Genomic DNA, 24,013 nt, shown 5'->3' on the forward strand with positions numbered 1-24,013 from the left:
CAAAATCCCAAAACCTCCTACAAAGAGAACCCTGATATAAATCCAGTTATATAGTCTTACATCTACATAACAAATGTAGTATTTACCCATCAGTCTCTTCAGCCTACCCTACTTAGCATGCTTGTTATACTTTTCTCTTCTCCCCTGGAGCTTGTTCCAGGTATTCTCTGGCCTGTATTTCTGAGGTGAAGAATTTTACAGACCCTTTCACAATAGTTTTAACCTAGCCGGGGCCAGCAGAAACTTCTCAAAGCCAGCATCTTGATACGGCTTAATTAACTGCTGCAATCACCATCTGCGCTCCACAGTTATATGGCAGAAATCTGAACAAACAAAAAAAGAAGCCCCCTTATACTGCCTTTTAGCCTCCGGACGACCTTTCTCAATAATGGCCTGCCTAAGCGAAAAACTGCCCAAAAAAACAAAATAGCCCTCGGCTGATCTAAATCTGTGCTAGGCACTTTATGGTGGGCAAAAGGAAACCTGTGAACCCTCTGAATTTTCCATTCCCAATCCCACCCAGTGAGCTCCGGAAAGGACTCTTTAAGAAGGTCTAACATGAAACCACAGATGTCATTCCTTCCAGGCCATCTTTAATCCCAAGAAATCTGAGATTTTTCCTTCTCTGGCAATACTCCAAATCTTCCAATTTCCACATCACGTCCGTCAGTTGAGCTTCATGTGTGTTTGTTTGCTCTCTCACAGCAACCAAATCCTTTTCCACCACTGCCGTTCTCACTTCCATTGTATCCAATCTTTCACTAATTTCAGCACAAGTTCACCCAACTTTCCGCACTGCACCTTCCAGTTTCTTTGTGGCCTGCCTTGCCTTCTTTCCATCCGCCCTGGTCTCTGCCCGATGTTCCTTCGTAGACTCCAGGATCAGAGTCATAGCCGGATTTATATTAGTTGCAGACTCCCCTTGATGTTCAGTAATATAGTTGCCCACCAGGGCAGGTGTTAGCTCCGAGGGATCGATAATCCTTGTATGCGAATATTCCCACATCAATCCGGAACCAGAGGTACCCCTTCCCTTCTTTTTCCGTGACTCCTTATGGCTCTTAGAGCCTTTAGAGATCCTGTGAAATTTTTGATGCTTAACGGCAGTTTCCGGGGCTTCCAATGTGCTACAGCCTGAAGTGGTGACACTGTAGACGGATTCACTGTGTGCTAAATCGGGATCGGAGGCCGCTGAATGAGAATCTTCTGTGAGAGAAAAAAATGTATCTGTTCCATCAAATATAATGTTGGCTGTACACGTCTATATTGAGGGATCCCCCCCCCCCAGGTGGATCTTCAGGTGGGCCTTCATCATAGAGTTGGATGTCCAGTACATTGCCATGTGCCTTCATGATGTCTTCATGAGCCCTCTAGCTTATATCGCATTTAGCACTTGCTGACATCGCCTGTTCACCCTTTGCTACTATTGGCGTCATAGTTTATGCATTATGTATTGAAATAGCATCCTCCGCCATTTAGTCATGTGGTGTTTTATTATCCTCCTGTACCACCTGGTCCAACTTACTGTCCTGGGAATTGCCCTCTATGCCTCCATTAGGGTTTATCTCAGCAATCTTGACCCCTGCTTCAGCTGGAGGAGTGACATGATCCTGATCGCCAAGACCATCCCTAGCTTTGAAAAAGTCCGTAATGGCCGGTTGAAGTAGAGTTAGAGTGACATTTGTATTACCCCCATCAGAAACTGCTACTGCTTCTTCCAAAGCCTTTGGTGCAATGGTTTTCTTACCCCCAGCATGTCCCATTTCCAGGAGGCTCCTTCGCTTCCCTGCCCCTGTATTGTCCTCCTGTTTTTTAGCAATACGAGCCTCATTGGGCTTACCTGTATTAATCTCCAAATTTTCTGGTGAAAGTTCCTGTCTCAGCCCCTGTGGCTGAGTTAAATTCTGCCTGCCCTCTCCTTTGGCGATTTAGGAGGGATTCTCCTGCTCACAGCAGCTACAGTCCAACTGGAGATCACAGCACGCGCTCTCCGGACAAGTTCCCCACTGACAGCCATAGCCAGGCCCGCCCAAACACGCAGACAGCAGCGCAGTGACCTGAGAAGCCACTGGACCAGGACGCTGCTCACAGCTGTGTTGCGCTGCTTTGCGCCCTCCTCCAACACAGAACAGCACATCTCTGATGCCTCCTGCGCCGAAGGACCGATGCGCGACTCTGCCCGGCAATAGGAAAGACCGGCTGAAGAAACGTCCGGCAAACGAAAGGGGCCCGATGTGCCCCAGAAAGCGCCACTCATCAGCGTACAACGTACAGGTTAGCCAACTGGCGATATAATGCCTTTTCAGGGGGTTTTCGAGGGTAGAAGCTCTGCCGCAGTGCTCTACCCCGCCGACATCTTGCTTATTTGACACAATTATGTGTCAATAAGTTTGCATTCTCATTCGTCCTTGGTCATTCTTTTCCTCCTCCATGGGAACTCATCTCCATGCTCGTTAGCGCGTTTCTCCTTGCTAAACTTTGTCTTCTCATGAAAACAAAACCCTTCAATGCTAACTAATGATGCTTTATCCACACCTACAGTGGAAACAAAAATACAAACAAATACATTCTACGTTGAAAGTTAAATATGAATTACATGTTAGACTTTATTATTATTATTATTATTTAACGATTTATAGAGCGCCTGGTGACCCGGAGGCATCCCCGCGCTGTAAGAACTTGAGTTAGCCGAAAGGGAAGGGAAAAAAAGCTTATTTGGGGAACAGCAGAGTTTTAAGTTGTTTGCGGAAGCGTAAGTATACAGGTTCCAATCGTAGGCAACGGGGGAGCGAGTTCCAGCAAGAAGATGCTTTTACTGAGAAGTGGCGGCCTCCGGTAGGAGCTTCAACCAAATGGTTTTTCACTGCCCACTGTCATGTCAATTTAGCAGTCCACAGGGTTGCAGAATACCTGCACATTGCTACACAAAGTATAAATGCAACTTCTTAATATATGAATAAAAATTGTAAAGAATTATGAAGATGCCATTCCAGATGCACCTGCATAGAAATAATTCTTGTTACATGTATAAATGTTTCAACATTAGTCTACATATACACATTCATTATATTACCTCACAATGAGACACATTTTAAACGCTAACTGTTCTTGTCACATTAATATGTAAATATTACATTGACCTTTATTAGTCACGTTGTATGAACACAATTACAAGTCTCATTAATCTTCATGTGGAGTACTTTAAATATGCCATACTCCATTTTCCTTAGTAACATTAATCACACAGAATATATCTTCGAGTGCTGATTATGCCTGATTGTGATGCACTTCTATAGTATCTCAGAATGGGATAAAAATTACACTGCTGCAATATTTAGTCGGGGGCTTCCTAAGAGAGGATAATATGCCACAGAAGTGAACTGCTGGATTGATGAGTTTGAAAGAACCCCTACGAAAGTTGTGGTGGCGATAGGGGCTTTACCTTATTCAAAAGGTGGCGTTAAGCCACTTAACGTGGTTTAACACTGCCTTGTGAGTAAGGCACCCTTTCATGCGATACTTAGCGTGAATGGGGTGAGAAATGTGGTGGGCGTCACCGTAACGCCAATTGATTTTCAGGCTGCCCCATAGTTACAGGGGTGGTGTAAATATGTGGCAGCGCCAAAATTAAGACCAAGGAAAACTTGGTCCTACCCTGGCGCAACGAGGAGACATTTTTATTTCTTCTCGTTTTTGTTGTTTCCATGTGCGCTGTGTTTTGCTGCGTTGTGCAGCACACACTGAAAACGCAAAATGCCATTGATTGTTTAGGTGCAGGAAGATGTCTATTCCTGCACATAAACAATTGTTAAAAAAATGATGTTTAGAAACTTCTATATGTGCTGCATTAAGCAACAAACATAGTAGGTTCAAAAAGCAATTTCAGATTGTTTATCTGCACATAAACAATCATTCCCCTCAACTCAGGCACCCATGCACTATAGTGCAAGGGTGCCTGCGTTGGCACTAGTTAGCTAATATAGCGCCAGCGCAGGGGGAAACGCAAGGCTGCCCCGTAATCTTGTAAATACGGTGCAACCCTGCGTTCCAGAAGTGGCCGAGCGCCGTGATAAGCCAAGGAGGCTAACGCCGTGGTCCACCACTTCCTTGTAAATATGCCCCAGAGTGTGAACCTTGAGGGATAACACTGGGGCTAGTAGTCACTTTACCTGGGTTCGACACATAGGGGTCGATTAGGATGGTGGACGGAAGGACGACCGCCGGCCTGGAGTAGGCGGAAAATGCCTTTTTACAGTCCGCCAGCCGCGGCCAGTCCGTCCGCCATATTAGGATGGGAAGCACTGTCAAATTTCCGTACGCCGCGGAAGAACATGCACCGCCGCGTAATTACACCCGACCCCACGGCGGACGTAACCAATCCAGAGACACCGCCGTACGGAATGACGTCTCCGACCGTCCTCTAAATCACGATGGCGGAAAAGACGCAGCAAATCGCAGCGGAAATACCACCAGCCTGAACACGGCGGATTCACCACAGTGGAGTGGTAAAACATTGCAGAGATACCCACCACAGGCAGATCGCCGTCATAGACCCAGCTCTACACGCATTTCCGCTCCTCTTCGTGCTCCACCACCAGCAAGTCATGGACGACGACGCAGGTACGCAAACACACCAATCGCTGTCGGAAGGGGAGTACCTGCAGAGGCTGTGACGTGGGGAGGGGGAGGGGCATGTTGGGGACACAGCATTTACGATAGCACCAATATATCAACAATGCAAGGAGACAACTAGGAATGACACAGCGAAACCACTACACAGGAATAACTTGCTTTATTGCACATAATAGGGGTTGACTCCCAGAGTAGCCAGAAGCATGGGCACTGGGTAGAACAGAACAGGTACATCTGAGGCAGCACATGAGAGGGGCAACGAGCATCAACAGGCCATGGCAAAGAGCAGAGCAGGTACATCTGAGGCAGCACATGAAAGGGGCTAAGTGCATCAACAGTCCATGGCACGGAGCAGGTACATCTGAGGCAGCACATGAGAGTGGCTAAGTGCATCAACAGTCCATGGCAAAGAACAGAGCGGGTACATCTGAGGCAGCACATGAGAGGGGCTAAGTGCATCAACAGTCCATGGCACAGAGCAGGTACATCTGAGGCAGCACATGAGAGTGGCTAAGTGCATCAACAGTCCATGGCAAAGAACAGAGCAGGTACATCTGAGGCAGCACATGAGAGTGGCTAAGTGCATCAACAGTCCATGGCACAGAGCAGGTACATCAGATGCAGCACATGAGAGTGGCTAAGTGCATCAACATTCCGTGGCAAAGAACAGAGCAGGTACATCTGAGGAAGCCCATGAGAGGGGCTAAGTGCATCAACAGTCCATGGCACAGAGCAGGTAACTCTGAGGCAGCACATGAGAGTAGCTAAGTGCATCAACAGTCCATGGCAAAGAACAGAGCAGGTACATCATGAGGCAGCACATGAGAGGGGCAACGAGCATCAACAGTCCATGGCACAGAACAGGTACATCTGAAGCAGCACATGAGAGGGGCACAGAGCATCAACAGTCCATGGCAAAGAACAGGTACATCTGAAGCAGCACATGAGAGGGGCACAGAGCATCAACAGTCCATGGCAAAGAACAGGTACATCTGAAGCAGCACATGAGAGGGGCACAGAGCATCAACAGTCCATGGCAAATAACAGAGCAGGTACATCTGAGGCAGTACATGAGAGGGGCTAAGTGCATCAACAGTCCATGGCACAGAACAGGTACATCTGATGCAGCACATGAGAGGGGCTAAGTGCATCAACAGTCCATGGCACAGAACAGGTACATCTGATGCAGCACATGAAAGGGGCAACGAGCATCAACAGTCCATGGCACAGAACAGGTACTGAGGTTCTGTGAATTCTGAACCCGTTTCATAAAGGTCATGGTTTTGTTACGAATTTGATAGTAGCAAACCGTAACTAGTGAGTGCGGCAAGTACGAGTGTTTTCGCCATGTTAGACCGATGGATTTACTACGTATTTAGGGATTTCGTTCTGAACCCTTGGGTTCCATTTTGTGCATGGCAGCCATTTTGTGGTTGCCCTCACATAGGCCGATGACTGCGGCCGAACGAGTACATGTTAGCTGACTTTTGGATGACCTGAGTGAACTGACCCTGTTGCCTAAGGCTGACCTTGTTAGACCAGTTCCTTGCCCAGTAGCTGATCAAGATTAAGGATCAGAGCACAGGAGATTGTAAAGTTTGGTCTGCACACACACCCCTTATCCTACTTCTCATCTGTTTCTGTTCCTTCTTTTATGGTCTGTTTATGATATGGGTTGTGGTCCTTTTATTATGGGTTTGTCCGGCTTGTGTAAGAAGGAATGTTGGGCGTTTCTGTATAATTAATGGTGGGCCGGATGCTAAGTTTTGTAACCCTAAGCATATATAAGGCCTCTGTTCTCTGTACTCCTGAGACTGCCTCATTCAGTTGCTAAGGCTTCTGGGTGACGTAGCCTCACTTATTTAAGTTTAATAAAGATGTCTTTTCATATTTCAGCTTCTGTGCCAAGTTCTTTGTTATATTAGTGAGACCCCTGAGAATGAAGATTTCAGTTCTTCAAATGACGTGGCCAACGTGGGCTTCATCAGAGAAGTGACTATCTGTGGGAGTGATCTTATCAGAAGACTGAAATCTACTGAGGAGGACAGAACAGGATTCTACTAAGAAGGTACTCTGTGCACAGGGATTCTGGAGGTTCTTTGTCTCTGCAGCCAGTATATTTCTGATCTTCCTGATTTTGATCCTCCACATGATGTCACTCCTGACTGAGAACCTTTTTGGCGTGAGTATTCTTAAAAAGACTGTTAGGTCATGTAGAACTTGACAGTTAGAATTTGGATAATCTTTTGATTAGTAAGAGTAAGAAGTACAAGTGGGTCGCTCCCACGATTTTGTTTGGTTTCTTGGTTTTGATTTTGTTATTGCAATTACCAAAGCCGAGGGGTTGGTTTCTTGGTTTTGATTTGGTTATTGCAATTACCAAAGCCGAGGGGCTCGTATATTTGCGAGTATGTCGTTTTTGATAACCCCTTGAAGTTTGAAGGTAGATTAGTGAGCTATAAGATGCCTGGTCTTAGCAAATTTGGTACTGTAGCTTTGGAATTTTGGAATTTTTGTTGGCCAACTTTGTATATGTTTGGATTTTGGATATGCAAATTGCAATTTGTGTAGGCAGGTAATGAGGAGATTTTTCTCTATTTGGTTTTGTTGAACGGTGCACGTATGAAAAGTACCTTAAGCACTACTTTGATTATAATATTTGCATATTCTGCAAATATTTTTGGCATGCCTGTTTTCAAGCTCATATTAAAGAATGTGTTGCTTTTTTGAAAGGTACCATAATGTGATCTGAAGTAAATTAGCCCGTTCTCCTAGAAGGAATAAGTTTAGATTTAAAAACATATTTCTTCCTTGGTGATTTTGTATCCCCAGGGAATTAAAATATGACATAATACAAAACAAGGATCCTTTGTTCTGCACAATTTTATGAATGAAGATATGCAGAACGATTTTGTTTGGTGTTCTGCTAGCCAAAGCTAGTGAATTGAGTGTATTTTAGCTTCTTGGACATACATCAGTCTGTTGGGCTGTTTTTGCAGACTTTTGGAACACTATTGAGAAGCGTTTCTTGTAAATATGACTTACAACTAGTATTTGCAAATGGTTTGGTTCAAGTACAGTCTGTGGACTGTCCTTTGTTTCTGTCCTGAGTATTGATTTGTGGGTTAAATGTGTGTTTAAATGTCTGTATGATTTTCTCATTAGTGCAACTTCTGTAAGTGAATAGCGATGGCGCTATTCACGAAATGCATGGCGCGCCGTATTGTGTTTCCTGAGTGTTTGACCCTTTTCTGTTTATGTCTGAAATGAGCTCAAATGTGTGTTTGTGTTTTTTTTTATGTTTTCAGTCTATTAAGCAAAATGTCTAAATGCTTAAAAAAAAATAAAGTTAAACATTCACATTCACTAGGAATAAAAAGGCCCCCAAAATCAAATGGTGTGTTTTGTAGATAAACAAACTTATAGCATTTTTTACTTACATACATTGTATTAGAAATTTCCAGGCAAACTCTTCAGCTGAAGTAAATTTTTACTGAACTCAGACGCATATTATAGAACATGCATTGATGTGTTTTTGTTTGTAAAAGACTGCCATTGTGCCCATGTTACAATGCTGAAAGACAAGCTAAATAAACAGGAGTATTTACTTAGCCAGGACTTTGCCCTCAGTTAAACACGGGTGAATCTTTGCATTTCAGAATGTTGTTTTCAAAAGGTTCCAAAACTAAGGTTCATTATTTTGTATTACAGGAAGGCATTTCAATTAAGGGCTTTCTCTCTTTAAGCATTTTTGTAAGCATATTCTTGGGTCTGTTGCTAAATAAAACTGTCCTTTTTAGAAAGAAAAAAAAAGTGGCGCAAACATTTTGTCATGTTTCAAGTTAGGCTTCTGTGTTTAGGTTTATAAATGAATGTGTCTAAAAATGATAGGCAAAGGATGCAGCTTGCTTTTATATGTGGATTTATAAAAAATTATTGGGTTTATTAATAATAATTATTAATTATGAAAAATAATTATTAAAAATAAGTGCTACAAAATTCGTTTTTTACTATTCATGAAGCTTAATGCTCTCTACTGTGACCTCCTAGCATTATAATTTAATTTAAGTTGTGCTATCCTGCATAATGAGGACATTAGCATATGGAATTTTACTTAGTGCAGGCGTAAAAAACTCATTTTTCTAAAGAATTACATAGGATATGTCTAAGGTCCAATCTCTGCAATTTGTAAAGAACATTCTGAGGATGATTAATATGTAACACAATTATAGGATATTTATTTTTAAGTGCCCCTAATATCAAAGTCGAATGTGGGTAAAATAGACCATTTAAAACAGCATTCTTAGAATTTATAATAGCTTTAAAGTGCTTTAAGCTTCAGTAAATCCATACATTTAGGTACAATACAAATGTGCAGGTTGACCCCATTTGGGTTTGCTTTTAAATGGCCCAGTGAGATCCATTTAAGGTTGATGAAATGAGTACCATTGCAACAAGCATTTGTTCTAAAAACTGGTATGTGTGTTATTAGGTTTTGTGAATTATTCACAGTAAATGTTGTTTAATAATCTGGGAATAGAGATAATTTTTTTAGCGCCTAAAAAGGAGAAATTATTTTTCAAAATAGAGTGAATTATTGCAGGTTAGGAGGAAATAGGAAGGCCTTCTGTCTTTGACAGATTCAGAGTGGCAGAAGCTGGGGTCTAGGAGAGCTGCAGAGGCTGGCTCAAGTCGCGCTGAGGTGCTATCTTTAGTTTCCCTGTAAACAAATGGAAGGAGGCTGTCATGTTGACATTTGTGACCTTTAAATTAGGGCCTTGTCTCTGTGAAATGCAGAATGACCTTGCTAAACGGGCCTCTAAAAGGTGGGGTTTCTGGTTTCTCCATAAGAACATCAATAAAATTAAAGAACTTAATTCCAAAGGGAAAATATAAAAAAAGGGTTTCCTTGAAAGTCACAACATCATGTTAAATGCTCTGCAGAACTGATACATTTGTGTCTCCGCTCTGAAAAAATAATGTCTGCTAGTTGCTTTTATTTGACAGAAAACGAAGTATTGCATTAAGTCTTAGACAGAAAATAAGACGAAGCCCTTTACTAAAATTTTGAAGGCTACATGCCTAAGTGAGAACGATTTGCCAATTAAGAATTATTTTTCACAGTGGAAATTGTAGGTGCCAAATTAATATGGAGTGTCAGTGAAACAATTCTACTTTTAGAAAGTTAAAATTAAGGTGGCTTAATGTTGCAAGCTGACTGACAAGATGGTAATAGTTAAGTAATGGAAATTTATTTTTGTGTTTGTTAATGTGTATCATGTTTTGTCTTCTGATTAAAAGTTATAATTGATATTTGTTTGTTATGAGAAATGTCTCTCTTTTGTGTGTTGTGTATTTTTTTTTTGCTTCTGCCCACAGATCATTCATGGATTGTTCTGGGTGATTTTAAGGCTGACAAGACACATGAGTTTGGTTGGTTGAAACGAGATGTGTTTTTGCGTAACTCCTTTGGAAAGAAATATTTATGTGTTTTTTATGTTTGTGTATTTGGTCCTATCATGAATTGTTCTTGCTGGTTCTGTGTGTCAAAAGCGACAATAGGTTATATTTGACAGCAGATTTCCACTGCCTGGTGATCTACTGTCAAAAGGAGGGTAAGGATTTTAAACCTGACAAATTAAGCAGGCCCAAATATTGGGTTTTTGGCTGCAGGTTCTATGGGCCCGATTCACAGAATGAACTTAAGACTCAATCCTAAACTTACTACTATTTTGGTATTCACAGAATGCACTTACTCATTTTGGTATTCACAGAAGGCACTTACTCATTTCGGTATTCACAGAAGTTAGTAGTCCTAACTTTAGGACTCCTAAATGCCTTCTGTGAATACCGAAAGTCTTAAAATTAGGATTTTTTTCAGTTTAGTTGTAGTAAAGTTAGGACTCCTAACTTTAGGACTCCTAAATGCCTTCTGTGAATACTGAAAGTCTTAAAATTAGGATTTTTCTCAATTTAGTAGTAGTAAAGTTAGGACTCCTAACTTTAGGACTCCTAAATGCCTTCTGTGAATACCAAAAGTCGTAAAATTAGGATTTTCCTCAGTTTAGGAGTCCTAAAGTTAGGACTACTAACTTCTGTGAATACCGAAATGAGTAAGTGCCTTCTGTGAATACTGAAATGAGTAAGTGCATTCTGTGAATACCAAAATAGTAGTAAGTTTAGGATTGAGTCTTAAATTCATTCTGTGAATCGGACCCAATGTGCATAAAGTACATGACATGGTGTTGTGTGTCACCGCTCATTCACATATGCTATTGTTTTGTCTATGCTTTTTGTGCTTGATATACAGCCAGTATATCTGATGGCTTGACGTTTTGTGCGTTTTTTTATTTTATGCATGTTTTTGTTTTATGTTGCTGCTTTTGATACTATTACAAGTTTACCTGTGTTGTGAAGGGATATACATGACGATGCGTATCGCTGCACAACAGTTGGGTTGATTTGCTAAATTTCACAGATATGATATTTTCATACTGTGCACGACACAGACAAAACTTCACCAGTGTATGTCAATTTGGCTATAAATGGTATTCAAGAAAAATAAAAGAGATATACAGGATCAAAGCGTGTCACTTGTTGTTAGTCACGTTACTGCCCACTTCCCTTAAGGAAAAGGCAGCCCTAGATTTATGTATCCTGATTGGACGTAAGGATAAAATTATAGATCTGTGACTCTTGTACATGTGACCTAATTTCTATATTACATTAGTCAGTTTTGTTCTGCTTCCTAAGTAGTGTATGTCTTTGTACCATAAAGGAAACCAGGTTTAATTTTTCCCTGAAGAAGGAACTGGAACATTAGCTGAGGTTACCGTATATGGTTTAGCGGCCAGCGGTAGAGCTAACCTTTGTGAACTATTTTAATTTTTTTGTGTATCACTCATACTCTTGGTATTGTGTCACATGCTTGACTATCACCCAAGTAATTTCTTGTTCTTCCTATTGATTTTTCTTTTGTCGCTTCTTCCCTGACCGATGTCGCATTGTACCTAGTTATTGGGGATTTTAGCTGTGTCCTAATCCCATTTTTCTTTTCCGTATTCCTTTCACCAGTCAGCTTTTATTATTATTGGTGTATTGTTCAGGTTCACACTTCCAGACTGCAGTAATGTACCAGAAACCCCTATATTATGTATAATTCCCTTTTGTATGACCAGACTGTTTTTTAAGAATTTTCCTTAGGCCTACTTCATGTCCCTGATAATCTGTATTATGCGATTTTTCTTTTGAGATGTTCTAGATAAGGAATTTAGGAATACCTAGACTTAATCATGTCGCTATCTACCCTTAGATGGTGGAGGATATGCTCTCACACGGAAACCCAATTGAAGGGCCTAGAGGAACTGTTTTGCCTACTGCCTTTGTCTTTGTATTGCCTTTGGAAATGACAGTGTATTCTAGACCAGAATTGTCCCATGGCGTGTGGCCACTCCTTTGAAGATTGCAGGCCACCTGCTTGCAGTCCCCTTGTTATACAATGAACTGTTTAAAGCATCGCACTTGCTCCATCAGACGGCATTGGACATCACAGAACCAGAATTTCAGTGCAAAAGAGCGAAAAAGAAGGATACCTGTTGTTTTGAGGCATCCGTTGTCCACCTGTCATGTGCTGGTAACCTCTGACAGTGTGCAGTCCCTTGAGCCCCTTGGCCTGAGTTTTGGCCACACACACCCCCCTTTTCCTTTGCTCCAACGGAAGTGCAGTGCACCGGAGGATCCAAGATTGGCAAAAGGCACTACATTCTGGTGCCCATGAAAGAGCAGCCTGAGCGTCCTCTGACACTGAATGATGAGTGTTGGAGCCTAAGAATGGTCCCGGGTCTGCACCAGATGATCTGTGCCCATGACCAATGAAGAGCACAATATCTGTAGTGTCTGCCGCAGAGGAGAGATACTGGTGCACTGCTTTGAGACATTGAGACTTTCAAGTGAGCTGTGAGTGTTTGCCAGGAGGGGACTCCAACGGATACTGAGAAACACTATTTTTCATGGGAGGCCTGAATCAAGAGGCCCATGCAACAACAGGAGCAGATTTGATGGACAATAGAAGCCTGCCAGAGAGGCTTGGAATGGACTCTGGGCATGGTTGTGGTTTCACAAGTGGTTTTCGTGTGATTGCATAAAATGAGTGTTAGGAGACTGATTCTTATTGTTTTGCTGGCATTATTTTAAAGTAGTATTCTGTTTAGTAAAAGCATTTTCTGTGGAAGAGTATTCCCTTTTCACCTCAGAGCATTGATGAGGATCACCACTGTTTCACCTGAACATATAATAAGTTACTGAAATGCATAGGAGCCATAAAAATTTTACTAGATAATTTTAGGATTTGCTTTCTGCTTAGGGTTGTGAGAAATTATAATTTTGTTTTTTAATAGAGGTCATTACTTTCTCCTGTTGTCTATATGTTCTTAATAACGTGTTTTCTAGTGTTTTTAAGCATGACGTTGTCTTTTATGGGTTGGATTGTTCTTTTTTTGCTACCCAATTGACATCTGTACCCACCTCCCAACCTATGTCTGTTCCTACTACTACTTCTTTGCATTCTTTCCATACTTTACCTGAACATGAACTGGTTAGGAGGTCAGAGTTTACTAATAATTCCTTTGTACAGCTTCTGCATCAACACCAGTTAGTAGTGAACATCACTAATTGTTGGGTGTGTGGTCTTATGCCACATACTACAGATAGAGGTATTCCCTATTTTGTTCTGCCATTTAGTTACAATGGGTCCGTATGGGTATATCAGATGATGTTTATTTATGCCAACAAAGTCTATCCCCTGCATTCCATGAAAGATAACTCGAGTAATAGTGCCTTCGTGAAGGGAATAACGGATATGATTTGGGACTGTTATCCACTTGGGGATGGAAGATTCTGATGATCATTGGGATGGCTTTATCAATTCTTTTCTCGTGTTGTCTTTGTATACAGTTTGGTCCTGCCATATGTGGTCTTTGTGCTACTACGTGTGTAAGGAGACCTGTCTCGAGAGGTGTAGTGAGTAATAGGATGATGCTCCAGCAGCATCTTGATGATCTGATGAATATTGATATTGATTCAGACACAGACTGAGTGATTGCCTATGTAAGGGTAAAAGGAGGGTCTGAGGTTCCGTGAATTCTGAACCCGTTTCATAAAGGTCATGGTTTTGTTATGAATTTGATAGTAGTGAACCGTAACTAGTGAGTGCGGCAAGTACGAGTGTTTTCGCCATGTTAGACCGATGGATTGACTACATATTTAGGGATTTCGTTCTGAACCCTTGGGTTCCATTTTGTGCATGGCAGCCATTTTGTAGTTGCCCTCACATAGGCCGATGACTGCGGCCGAACAAGTACATGTTAGCTGACTTTTGGATGACCTGAGTGAACTGACCCTGTTGCCTGAAGCTGACCTTGTTAGGCCCGTTCCTTGCCCAGTAGCTGATCAAGATTAAGGATCAGAGCACAGGAGATTGTAAAGTTTGGTATGCACACACACACCCCTTATCCTACTTCTCATCTGTTTCTGTTCCTTCTTTTATGGTCTGTTTATGATATGGGTTGTGGTCCTTTTATTATGGGTTTGTCCGGCTTGTGTAAGAAGGAATGTTGGGCGTTTCTGTATAATTAATGGTGGGCCGGATGCTGAGTTTTGTAACCCTAAGCATATATAAGTCCTCTGTTCTCTGTGCTCCTGAGACTGCCTCATTCAGTTGCTAAGGCTTCTGGGTGATGTAGCCTCACTTATTTAAGTTTAATAAAGATGTCTTTTCATATTTCAGCTTCTGTGCCAAGTTCTTTGTTATATTAGTGAGACCCCTGAGAATGAAGATTTCGTTTCTTCAGTACATCTGAAGCAGCACATGAGAGGGGCACAGAGCATCAACAGTCCATGGCAAAGAACAGGTACATCTGAAGCAGCACATGAGAGGGGCACAGAGCATCAACAGTCCATGGCAAAGAACAGATCAGGTACATCTGAGGCAGCACATGAGAGGAGCTAAGTGCATCAACAGGCGATGGTACAGAACAGAGCAGGTACATCTGAAGCAGCACAAGGACGTGTGTCATGCGCCCTGTCCCATGGACATTAATAATGCAAGGGTGGTCACAATGGACAATCCAGACATCAAGTACAATGACATGTGAGTGATGGGAACTGCACCTCACAGCACAGAATCGGGTGGACTGATTGACCTAGTAGCTTCGGACACAGTGGCAGGATCTGATACAGGATTGGGAGATACAGCCACAGTACCAGTGACTGACAAATGAGCCATAGACCCAGACACACTGCCAGCACCAGATAGAGGAGTGTGAGACACAGCCACAGCTCTAGTGACTGACACATGAGCCATAGACCCAGACCCACTGGCAGCACCAGAAACAGGAGTGTGAGACACAGCCACAGCTCTAGTGACTGACACATGAGCCATAGACCCAGACACACTGACAGCACCAGAAACAGGAGTGTGAGACACAGCCACGGATGCAGTGACTGACACATGAGCCATAGACCCAGACACACTGCAGCACCAGATACAGGAGTGTGAGACACAGCCACAGATCTAGTGACTGACAGATGAGCCATAGACCCAGACACACTGCCAGGACATGTCCCTGTACAGTGACCAACAAATACCATGCCAGCATCTGAGACATGAGAGTGGCGGACATACACCGTGGCAGTACCTTAAACAGGAGAGGGCACAACTGACACAGTGCTACTACATGAGGCATGACAGCGAACAACAGACACAGTGCCATTATCTGACACATGAGAGTGAACTGCAGCTGACCCACTAGGACCACTGAAATGATGAGCCACAGGGCTGTATGGGCCAGGAGGCAGGGTGGCTCTGGGAGCTGGGGACAGCTGTACTGGAGCGACATTGGGGTGGTCAGGTGTCACTGGTTTTTGTCTCCGTTTCTTTGGGATATGTAAGGGCACCCTGGACATGACTGGACTGGTAAGTGGTGCGGGCTCATCCGAAACATCACCCATCAAAGGTGGATCATGTGCTGGTGGTGGTCTGCTCTCTGGGGACGTGCTGGACCCTGCTTGATGCTTGCTATGGCCCTGCCTTCTGCCCTTTGTATCATGTGCAATGGGGGATGCAACAACAGTGTACTCCTTCCTCTGCTGCACCGGGGTGTGGATGGGAGTAGAGGTATGGGGGACTCCACCTCTGACACATGTGGTGTACGTTCCTTCACCAACACCAGCTTCAGGGGACGCAGGGGTGATGTATGCCTGTCCTTGGTGGATGTCCTGTGAATGGGAGAAGCCTTGGCCCTGGGAGGTTCCTTGGCCGTGGGAGATGCCTTGGCCCTAGGAGGTGTCCTGTCTTTGGAATGTGCCTTATCCGTGGGCGGTGCTCTGTCCCTGGTAGTTGCCCTGTCCTTTGTAGTGTCCTTGTCCTTCGGAGTGTCCCTGGCCTTGGGAGTTGCCCTGTCCTTTGTAGTGTCCTTGTCCTTGGGAGTGTCCCTGGCCTTGGGAGTTGCCCTGTCCTTTGTAGTGTCCTTGTCCTTGGGAGTGTCCCTGGCCTTGGGAGTTGCCCTGTCCTTTGTAGTGTCATTGTCCTTGGGAGTGTCCCTGGCCTTGGGAGGTGCCCTTGCCTTGGGAATACCTTTTGAGGGGGATGCCTGTGTTACATGTGAATCTCTGTCCCCCAACACCCCTTGAGAATCCTGTGTCAACTCCAGGGTAGCTGATGTTGTGTTCTGTAAAAGATTTCCCTGTCCTAGAGGATGGTGTCTGTGGCCTCCGTGCCCTGCCTTGCTGCCTGTGCCTGCTTCTAGTGCAATACCCAGAAAATGAGGCCTGGTCAGAAATGTCACTCTCCCCTGACACATCAAGTGGTGTGGATGGGGGAACTGAAGTTGAACCTTGCCATTGCGAGTGTTGAATTGCTGCAGACACTGTGTCGGATAATGTCTGAACTGTTCTGTGGAGACCAGCAACATCGCCATGCATCCCCTCCATGAATGCTACCACCTGCCCCAACTTCCTATCGTCGTCTAGGAATGCATTGATCATGTTGGTCTGCCCTACACACAGCTGTCGCAGCAGATCAACTGCCTCAGCACAAAGGGCAGTTTGTGTCACAGGGGCAGGGGCAGCGGTGCCTGCACCAAAGGCCACTCTGCTCCCCCTACTCTGGCGAGCATGAGCAGTACTTGTTGCAGTTTGTGGCAGTGTGGGGCCAGTGTGCTGTGTACCAACTGAAGGTGTAGATTGCCCACTCCCTGTGTCTACCAACAGTGCTGACTCACCACCACAGTCTGAAGATGAGGACAATGGTGTCTCCACATGTGAGTCCTCAGGGACAGTTCTGTCCCCGTCTCCGGGGCTGCTCTCTTCAGTCTCAGTCTGCGTGTGTGTGTGATCTCTGATCCGGATGCATTGCCACCACTAAGCTCCGTCGTTTGTGGGTCAGTGCCCTCGGCCAAAGCTGAAAGAGAGAGAAAAGAGGTATACCTAAGTGCCACACTCACGTACTGCAAATTACAAAATCAAAACTTCTTTGACTGCTGACCAACATGTAGCACCCATCCTGCACACAAACCACCCCTACCAGACATCCTCATGTCATAGAACCGGGGGAGCCTGTGAAACATGTACATCAAACATACAGGGCAAGTGCATGCTGACCACCACACATGTGATGCCATGGGACCACAGACCTCAACGGCATGTCCTGGGACACTGCACTACAATGCAACTGGTATGTCCACCTGGCTGACATGGATGCTAACGCTCACTCCGCTAATGGCACCAACATGCAATTGCAGCACAACATACACACCACGGATGTCACTACTGTGTCTGAGCAGCAATACATGCATGCACTCACAAGTCACAAACCCATTCAGTCTGCTTACCGCTAGTTTGCTGCTGCTCCCCTCTCAACCGGGCGGACAGGTCAGGATGTGTCACAGCTATGATAAGGAGCATTAGAGGGGTGATGGTACATCGTGCAAGCCGGCCTGATCTTGGAATCATCCCCAGTGTCACCTCTGCCACATTCTTGCTGAGCCTGGAGATGTCGTCCCACCGTTTGTGGCTGTGTGTGTGTTGCCTATTGCACACCCCCAGTGCCCGTACATCACGTGCTATGGTCCTCCACACGGCCTTGCGAAGGTGCAGCTTGACCTACCATGATGGGAGACAAGAGGGGGCATGTCAGTGGACAGTTGGCCATTCACACAGATAGGAGCAACACGTATCTTTCAGCAGCCATGCACAGTACAACACATGTGAAGGTCCCACAGCACACCGCCAAGATTGCAGAAGCCAGGAGTCAGTGACCACCTCATGCACACCAACATGTCCCCCACTGCACTTACCACCTGTCCGGGGCACCGTGGAGCCGTTCATAGTGGCGGAGCACACCGTCCACAAGGACCTCCAGCTCCGCTGCGGTGAAGGGACGAGACCGGATCTCTCGAACTCTCGGCATGGCAAGGTCCAGGACTGTGGCACAACAGCAGCAGTTGGTGGATTGCTCATCAGCAGCAGGTAGAGGTGATGGGTGCAGGCAGGAGTTGGTGGATTGCTCAGCAGCAGCAGGTAGAGGTGATGGGTGCAGGCAGAAGTTGGTGGATTGCTCAGCAGCAGCAGGTAGAGGTGACTGGTGCAGGCAGCAGTTGGTGGATTGCTCAGCAACAGCAGGTAGAGGTGATGGGTGCAGGCCGCAGTGGCTGGAAGCAGTGGATGTGTGCTGCTGAAATTCACACATTTATAGGGCCCTGAGCTGATATCAGTGGAACACGTCTGCAGCAATTGGTTTTCCCGGGCTGCTTCATTCAAAATGAGCCAATGACTGGCCCTGCTGTGGCGGTGCACGGCTTCTGCTATTTTTGAAATCGCGTACGCGTCCCGCGTTACCTGTTTCCATTGGCTACATGTGCAAGGACCATGATGGTCACACCCCGACATGGCCTGACACACACGTACACCTATAAACATTACATGTGTGTGGAGACATGCAGTGTGTGTACACACGGCATCCGGGTACACCTTCCGCCAACACAGAAGATGATCCTTGATACTGCAATTGTGCGTAACATTTGCTGCATGGTCAAGGACCATCAGGGTCACACCCCGCCAACCGCATGTGCGCGCTACCGCGATGGTGCATCTTTTGAAAATCATCACCCACTGACATTGCAGTGGCGGAGCACGCATTCCGCGAGGGCGGGGCAGGCTAACACATACACTTTAATGTGCAAGTGGAAATGGCAGTTGGTATCCCCCCTTTCAGTCACATAGCAGCACCCACTGCAGACCGCCGGGTGCGGGTGGTCACCCACCGCCGGGTGCGGGCGGTCACCCACCGCCGGGTGCGGGTGGTGGGTGACCGCCCTGTGTATTGATGTTACCCTGGCATGGATGGCCATGGCCGGTCACCCACCGCCGGGTGCGGGCGGTGGGTGACCGCCCTGTGTATTGATGTTACCCTGGCATGGATGGCCATGGCCGGTCACCCTCCACCGGGTGCGGGTGGTCACCCACCGCCCACACCCGGCGGTGGGTGACCGGCCATGGCCATCCATGCCAGGGTAACATCAATACACAGGGCAGGGCACACGGCAGTGTGCGACCGCCCGCACCCGGCGGTCTGCGGTGGGTGCTGCTATGTAACTGAAAGGGGGGATACCAACTGCCATTTCCCCTTGCACATTCAAGTGTATGTGTTAGCCTGCCCCGCCCCCGCGGAATGCGTGCTCCGCCATTGCAATGCCAGTGAGTGATGATTTTCAAAAGATGCACCATCGCGGTAGTGCGCGCATGCGGTTGGCGGGGTGTGACCCTGATGGTCCTTGACCATGCAGCAAATGTTACGCACAATTGCAGTATCAAGGATCATCTTCTGTGTTGGCGGAAGGTGTACCCGGATGCCGTGTGTACACATACTGCATGTCTCCACACACATGTAATGTTTATAGGTGTACATGTGTGTCAGGCCATGTCCGGAATGCGTCAAGAATCATTGTGTCATGTCAATGGCCCGTGTCCACGTGTCTCATTTATGTCCATTAGTTGCATGTATGGTCATACTATTGAGCTTGCCAGTGGTTGACAAAGGCCAGTGATGTGAGCCCAAGTTGCGTCAGATGTGCATGGCTATGTGGTGACGTCTTGGTTTTGAGGTCACACGTTTCTAATTGTACACACCTACACAGTACATTAAGGCTGTGTGTGTGGTTTGTGTGTGCAAGTAGCAATGATGGGGGTATACATGCATTCTGCGTGTGTGTCGCCTGTTGTATGTCCATGCTTGTCATGTGAGGATGCACAGCATTGTAGGTGGGGTCATGGGTGCATGAAGACAAGGAGGGTGTGTTCCATGTTCGTGTTATGTATGCACGTCCATGTGTGTCTGTGGGGATGCTTGTCCACACATGGGCCCTCAGTCATGTGATGTTGGCTGTTCTTTCAACATGTGTGCACGTACCATTGGACATGTTTGCACACAGGATGTTGTTTGTGGGTGAACATTGTGTGTGTAGTTAGCTGTAGTGCCTCATATTTTGGTCACATCACACATACAATCAGTGTCTGCAACATGTATTATTTGTATTGTGTTAGTCAAGATGTGATAGTGTGGCACAGCTGTGCGGTGTTGGTCAATTGACATCTGCTCCCATCTACTCCCACACAGGAGGGCTCCAAATGTGCATCGACCATACACTGTGCTGGAGGACATGGTTGGAGAGGAGGTAATCCACAAACTCCGGCTTGACCGACCGACATTGCAGGACCTTGTAGCCCAATTGGCACCTCATCTGCAGCCACGCAGGCCATATCCAGGAGCAATTACACCCACAGCAAAGGTGATGGCGGCACTTCACTTCTTCGCCACAGGCACTTTCCAGTACACAGTTGGTCATGCTGGGGGGATGTTCCAATCCATGTTCAGCATGGTACTGCGGGATGTGCTGCAAGCCATGATGCGTTACAAGGATGATTACATCCATTTCCCACATCCGGCAGAGCTGGATGCAGTGAAAGGTGACTTCTATGCCCTGTGCCAGATTCCACACATAGTGGGTTCCATTGATGGCACACATATTGGTCTGATTCCACCCCAGGCACGTGAACTCATCTATCGCAATCGGAAGCATACCATTCTATCAATGTGCAAGCAGTATGCCTGGCTGACAACATCATCTCCCATGTGTTTGCCAGATTTCCCGGGTCCGCACATGACTCCCACAGCCTGCGGAGCAGCATTGTTCCCCAACTGATGGCTAATCTGCGTCAAGAACGTGCGTGGCTTGTAGGTGAGTGTGCTGTGATGACTACTGTGTTGTATGTGTGCCATGCTGTTCCCACCAATACTGGTAATGATGTATGTGTCTGTCATCCCCCCAACTAGGCCACTCTGCGTACCCAAACCGCTCGTGGCTGCTAAGCCCCCTACGGAATCCTACTACCCCAAGTGAAATGCGCTATAATGAGGCCCAAGGGAAGACACGTCGGGTGGTGGAACGTACATTTGGACTGCTGAAGTCTAGGTTTCGCTCCCTGGATAAAACCGGAGGGGCCCTGCCATACTCACCCGGCAAAGTATGCAAAATAGTGATTGCCTGCTGCATGCTCCACAACCTGGCCTTACGCAAGAATATTGAACTGATCATGGACCCTGCAGACCAACAGGTTGCTCCGCCTCCCATACCACCCATGTCCAGTGATGAGGATAGTGGGGAGGAAGAAGGTGTGGACCAGAGGCGTCAGCTCATTGCTCGCTACTTTCCTTGAATGTGAGTAACTACCTCTTGTGCTGCTGTTCAATGCGTGACGTATGTCTGCTGGTGATGGGTGGATGTGGTGTGTGAATGCTGCCTGTTATGTTCTGTTTGCACATGGGTGTGAGACATGGTGTACGAGCAATGCTCCCTGATGTGTGTCCCGTGATCCACTTACTTTGAGATGATTGTGGGATGTGGGATGTTGCAGTACGCTGTTTTATGATGGGTGTGATTCAGTTTCCTGACCTGTGCTTGTTGTTCTCTGATTGTCCATAGGTCACTCACACAGAGCCATGATTCCAGACAACATTAATCCCTGCACCTGGTGATGACAACAACTGAGACAAACCTGTGTTTCAACATGGAGATCACACAGCCTTGAGTGTTTCCGTGATTTTTATTTACAGGGTGTGGATTACTGTTAGTGCATATTTACAAATAGGTGTTGGGGGGAAGTGTGAGTTGAAGGTCATGTCAGATGACAACACCGTGGGGACACCACATTGTGTGATGTACACCTAGTCCAACAGACGTGTGCCAATGCGTGGCATTGTGGGGCAAGATAGTTTGCAGAGTGAATGCCAGGCTCAAGGAAGGGTGACGTCAGTGGTGGCCCCTCTTCGAACGGGTGGATGGTGCATTGCCACTGCTCTGTGCTGGATCCAGCCTCGGACGGCCCCTCCGTCTTGGAGCCGGAGCGGAGCCAGCTGTGGGGGCAGGTTGTTCTGGGACCACCTCCCTGTCAGTGGCCTCAGGTGATGGTGGCGGTGGTGTTGGTGTTGGTGCCCTGTCCCGCTGGCCACTTGGGGGAGGGGGAGGTGGTGTTGGTGCCCTGTCCCGCTGGCCACTTGGGGGAGGGGGAGGTGGTGTTGGTGCCCTGTCCCGCTGGCCACTTGGGGGAGGGGGAGGTGGTGTTGCGCGGGATAACCGCGCAACACCACAGTCACAGTCACCACAGTCACTGTTGGATTATAAAGCACAGATCAAGTGTGCTAAAGCCAAGTATCTCGAGGACACGCTGTTGCAGGTAACAAACAAATCTCAGACTTTGTTTAAAATTGGTAACAACCTCTCCCGTCCAGTTTGTGCCACGAATAATATCCCGGCCTCTCAGTCCCTTTGTGACTCCTTGGCAGCCGCATTTGAATACAAAATCGCCACCATTTTGAATGGACTTTCCAGCCCAGGCACTCCCTGCTTCCAGCCCTCGGCGGTTTCAGCATCCCTAATTATTCCAGGTGATCCAGAGGAAGTAGCAGGCCAACCTCGGCTGGATAGTTTCACTCTCCCTTCTCTCGAGGATTTCTGTGCTCTGGCGAATGGTGTTTCATCGGGCTCTCCGATGGACCCGCTGCCTCATAAATTTTGGAAGGTGTTCCAAGAGGAACTCTTCCCTCCTCTTTATGCTATCTGTCACCAGTCCTTTAGTACCGCCACAGTGCCTGAATGTTGGAAACTAGCAGTGGTCTCTCCTCTTTTGAAGAAGCCCACACTGGACCCTACATGCCAGGCGAACTATCGGCCAAACTCGCTGCTCCCTTTTCCTGTTAAGATCATGAAGAAACTTGTCATTCAGTCTCTGTCCAGCTTTTTGGAAACCAACATCTGTCTAGACGTGGCGCAATTCGGCTTCCGGCCAGCCCATGGCACGGAATCTGTGCTGGTAGTCGTTCTGGACAATCTTCGTTCATGGGTCAAAATTGGTCGGGCAGCTTTTTTAGTGCTGCTCGACATGTCGGCCGCGTTCGACACGGTCAGCCACGATATACTTATCAGCAGACTGGAAGAGATCGGGGTAGCTGGGCTGGCGCGGGATTGGCTAGTTTCCTGCCTTCATAACAGACATCAGGCGGTGCCTCTGCCGCCTTTTAGATCTGGCATCAAAAGAGTAGGGCAAGGAGTGCCCCTGGGGTCGGCAATCAGCCCTATTCTATTCAATCTTTATCTCCGGCCCCTGATTACACTGATCAAATCTTTTGGTATCTCGGTAATTAATTATGCCGACGATACACAGCACATCTTTTCCTTTGAAGGCAAAGATGCTGTGTCTAAAGAGACTTCCCATCGTTGTATGACAGCGTCTGCGGACTGGTTGCGACATAACTCCCTCCAGTTCAATGGATCCAAGACGAAGGTGCTGTATTGCTCTACAGACCGTACCCCGCGTCCTTTGCCGGCGGATTTCTGGCCAACATCTTCCTTAGGCACGGTGGCGGCGGCTGACTCCGCCCGCAACCTGGGGGTCATGTTTGGCCCTAATTTACAACTGGATGCTTTTGTCAATAAGACAATCGCCACCTGCATGCTGTTGCTCCATACTCTGCATAAGATCCTTCCCATGCTTCCGGCGCAGGCTAGGCCGGAGGTAGTGCGTGGCATCATTCTCAGTAGGCTAGACTACTGTAACGTACTGCTTCTGGGCACACCTAGCACCTTGATCAGTAAGCTGCAGCGCATACAGAATATGGCAGCTAAGCTTGCCCTTTCTCGGCTGCGCTCTGCCTCCTCCTCTCTGGCGCTCAAAGATCTTCATTGGCTGCCTGTCCAGCAGCGTATTTGTTTTAAAGCATCTTGCTTAGTCTTTAAGGCCCTTCATGGTCAGGGGCCGGTTTTGCTGCAAG

This window comes from Lissotriton vulgaris, chromosome 6 (assembly GCF_964263255.1).
Source record: "Lissotriton vulgaris chromosome 6, aLisVul1.2, whole genome shotgun sequence".
Classification (NCBI taxonomy): Eukaryota; Metazoa; Chordata; class Amphibia; order Caudata; family Salamandridae; genus Lissotriton; species Lissotriton vulgaris.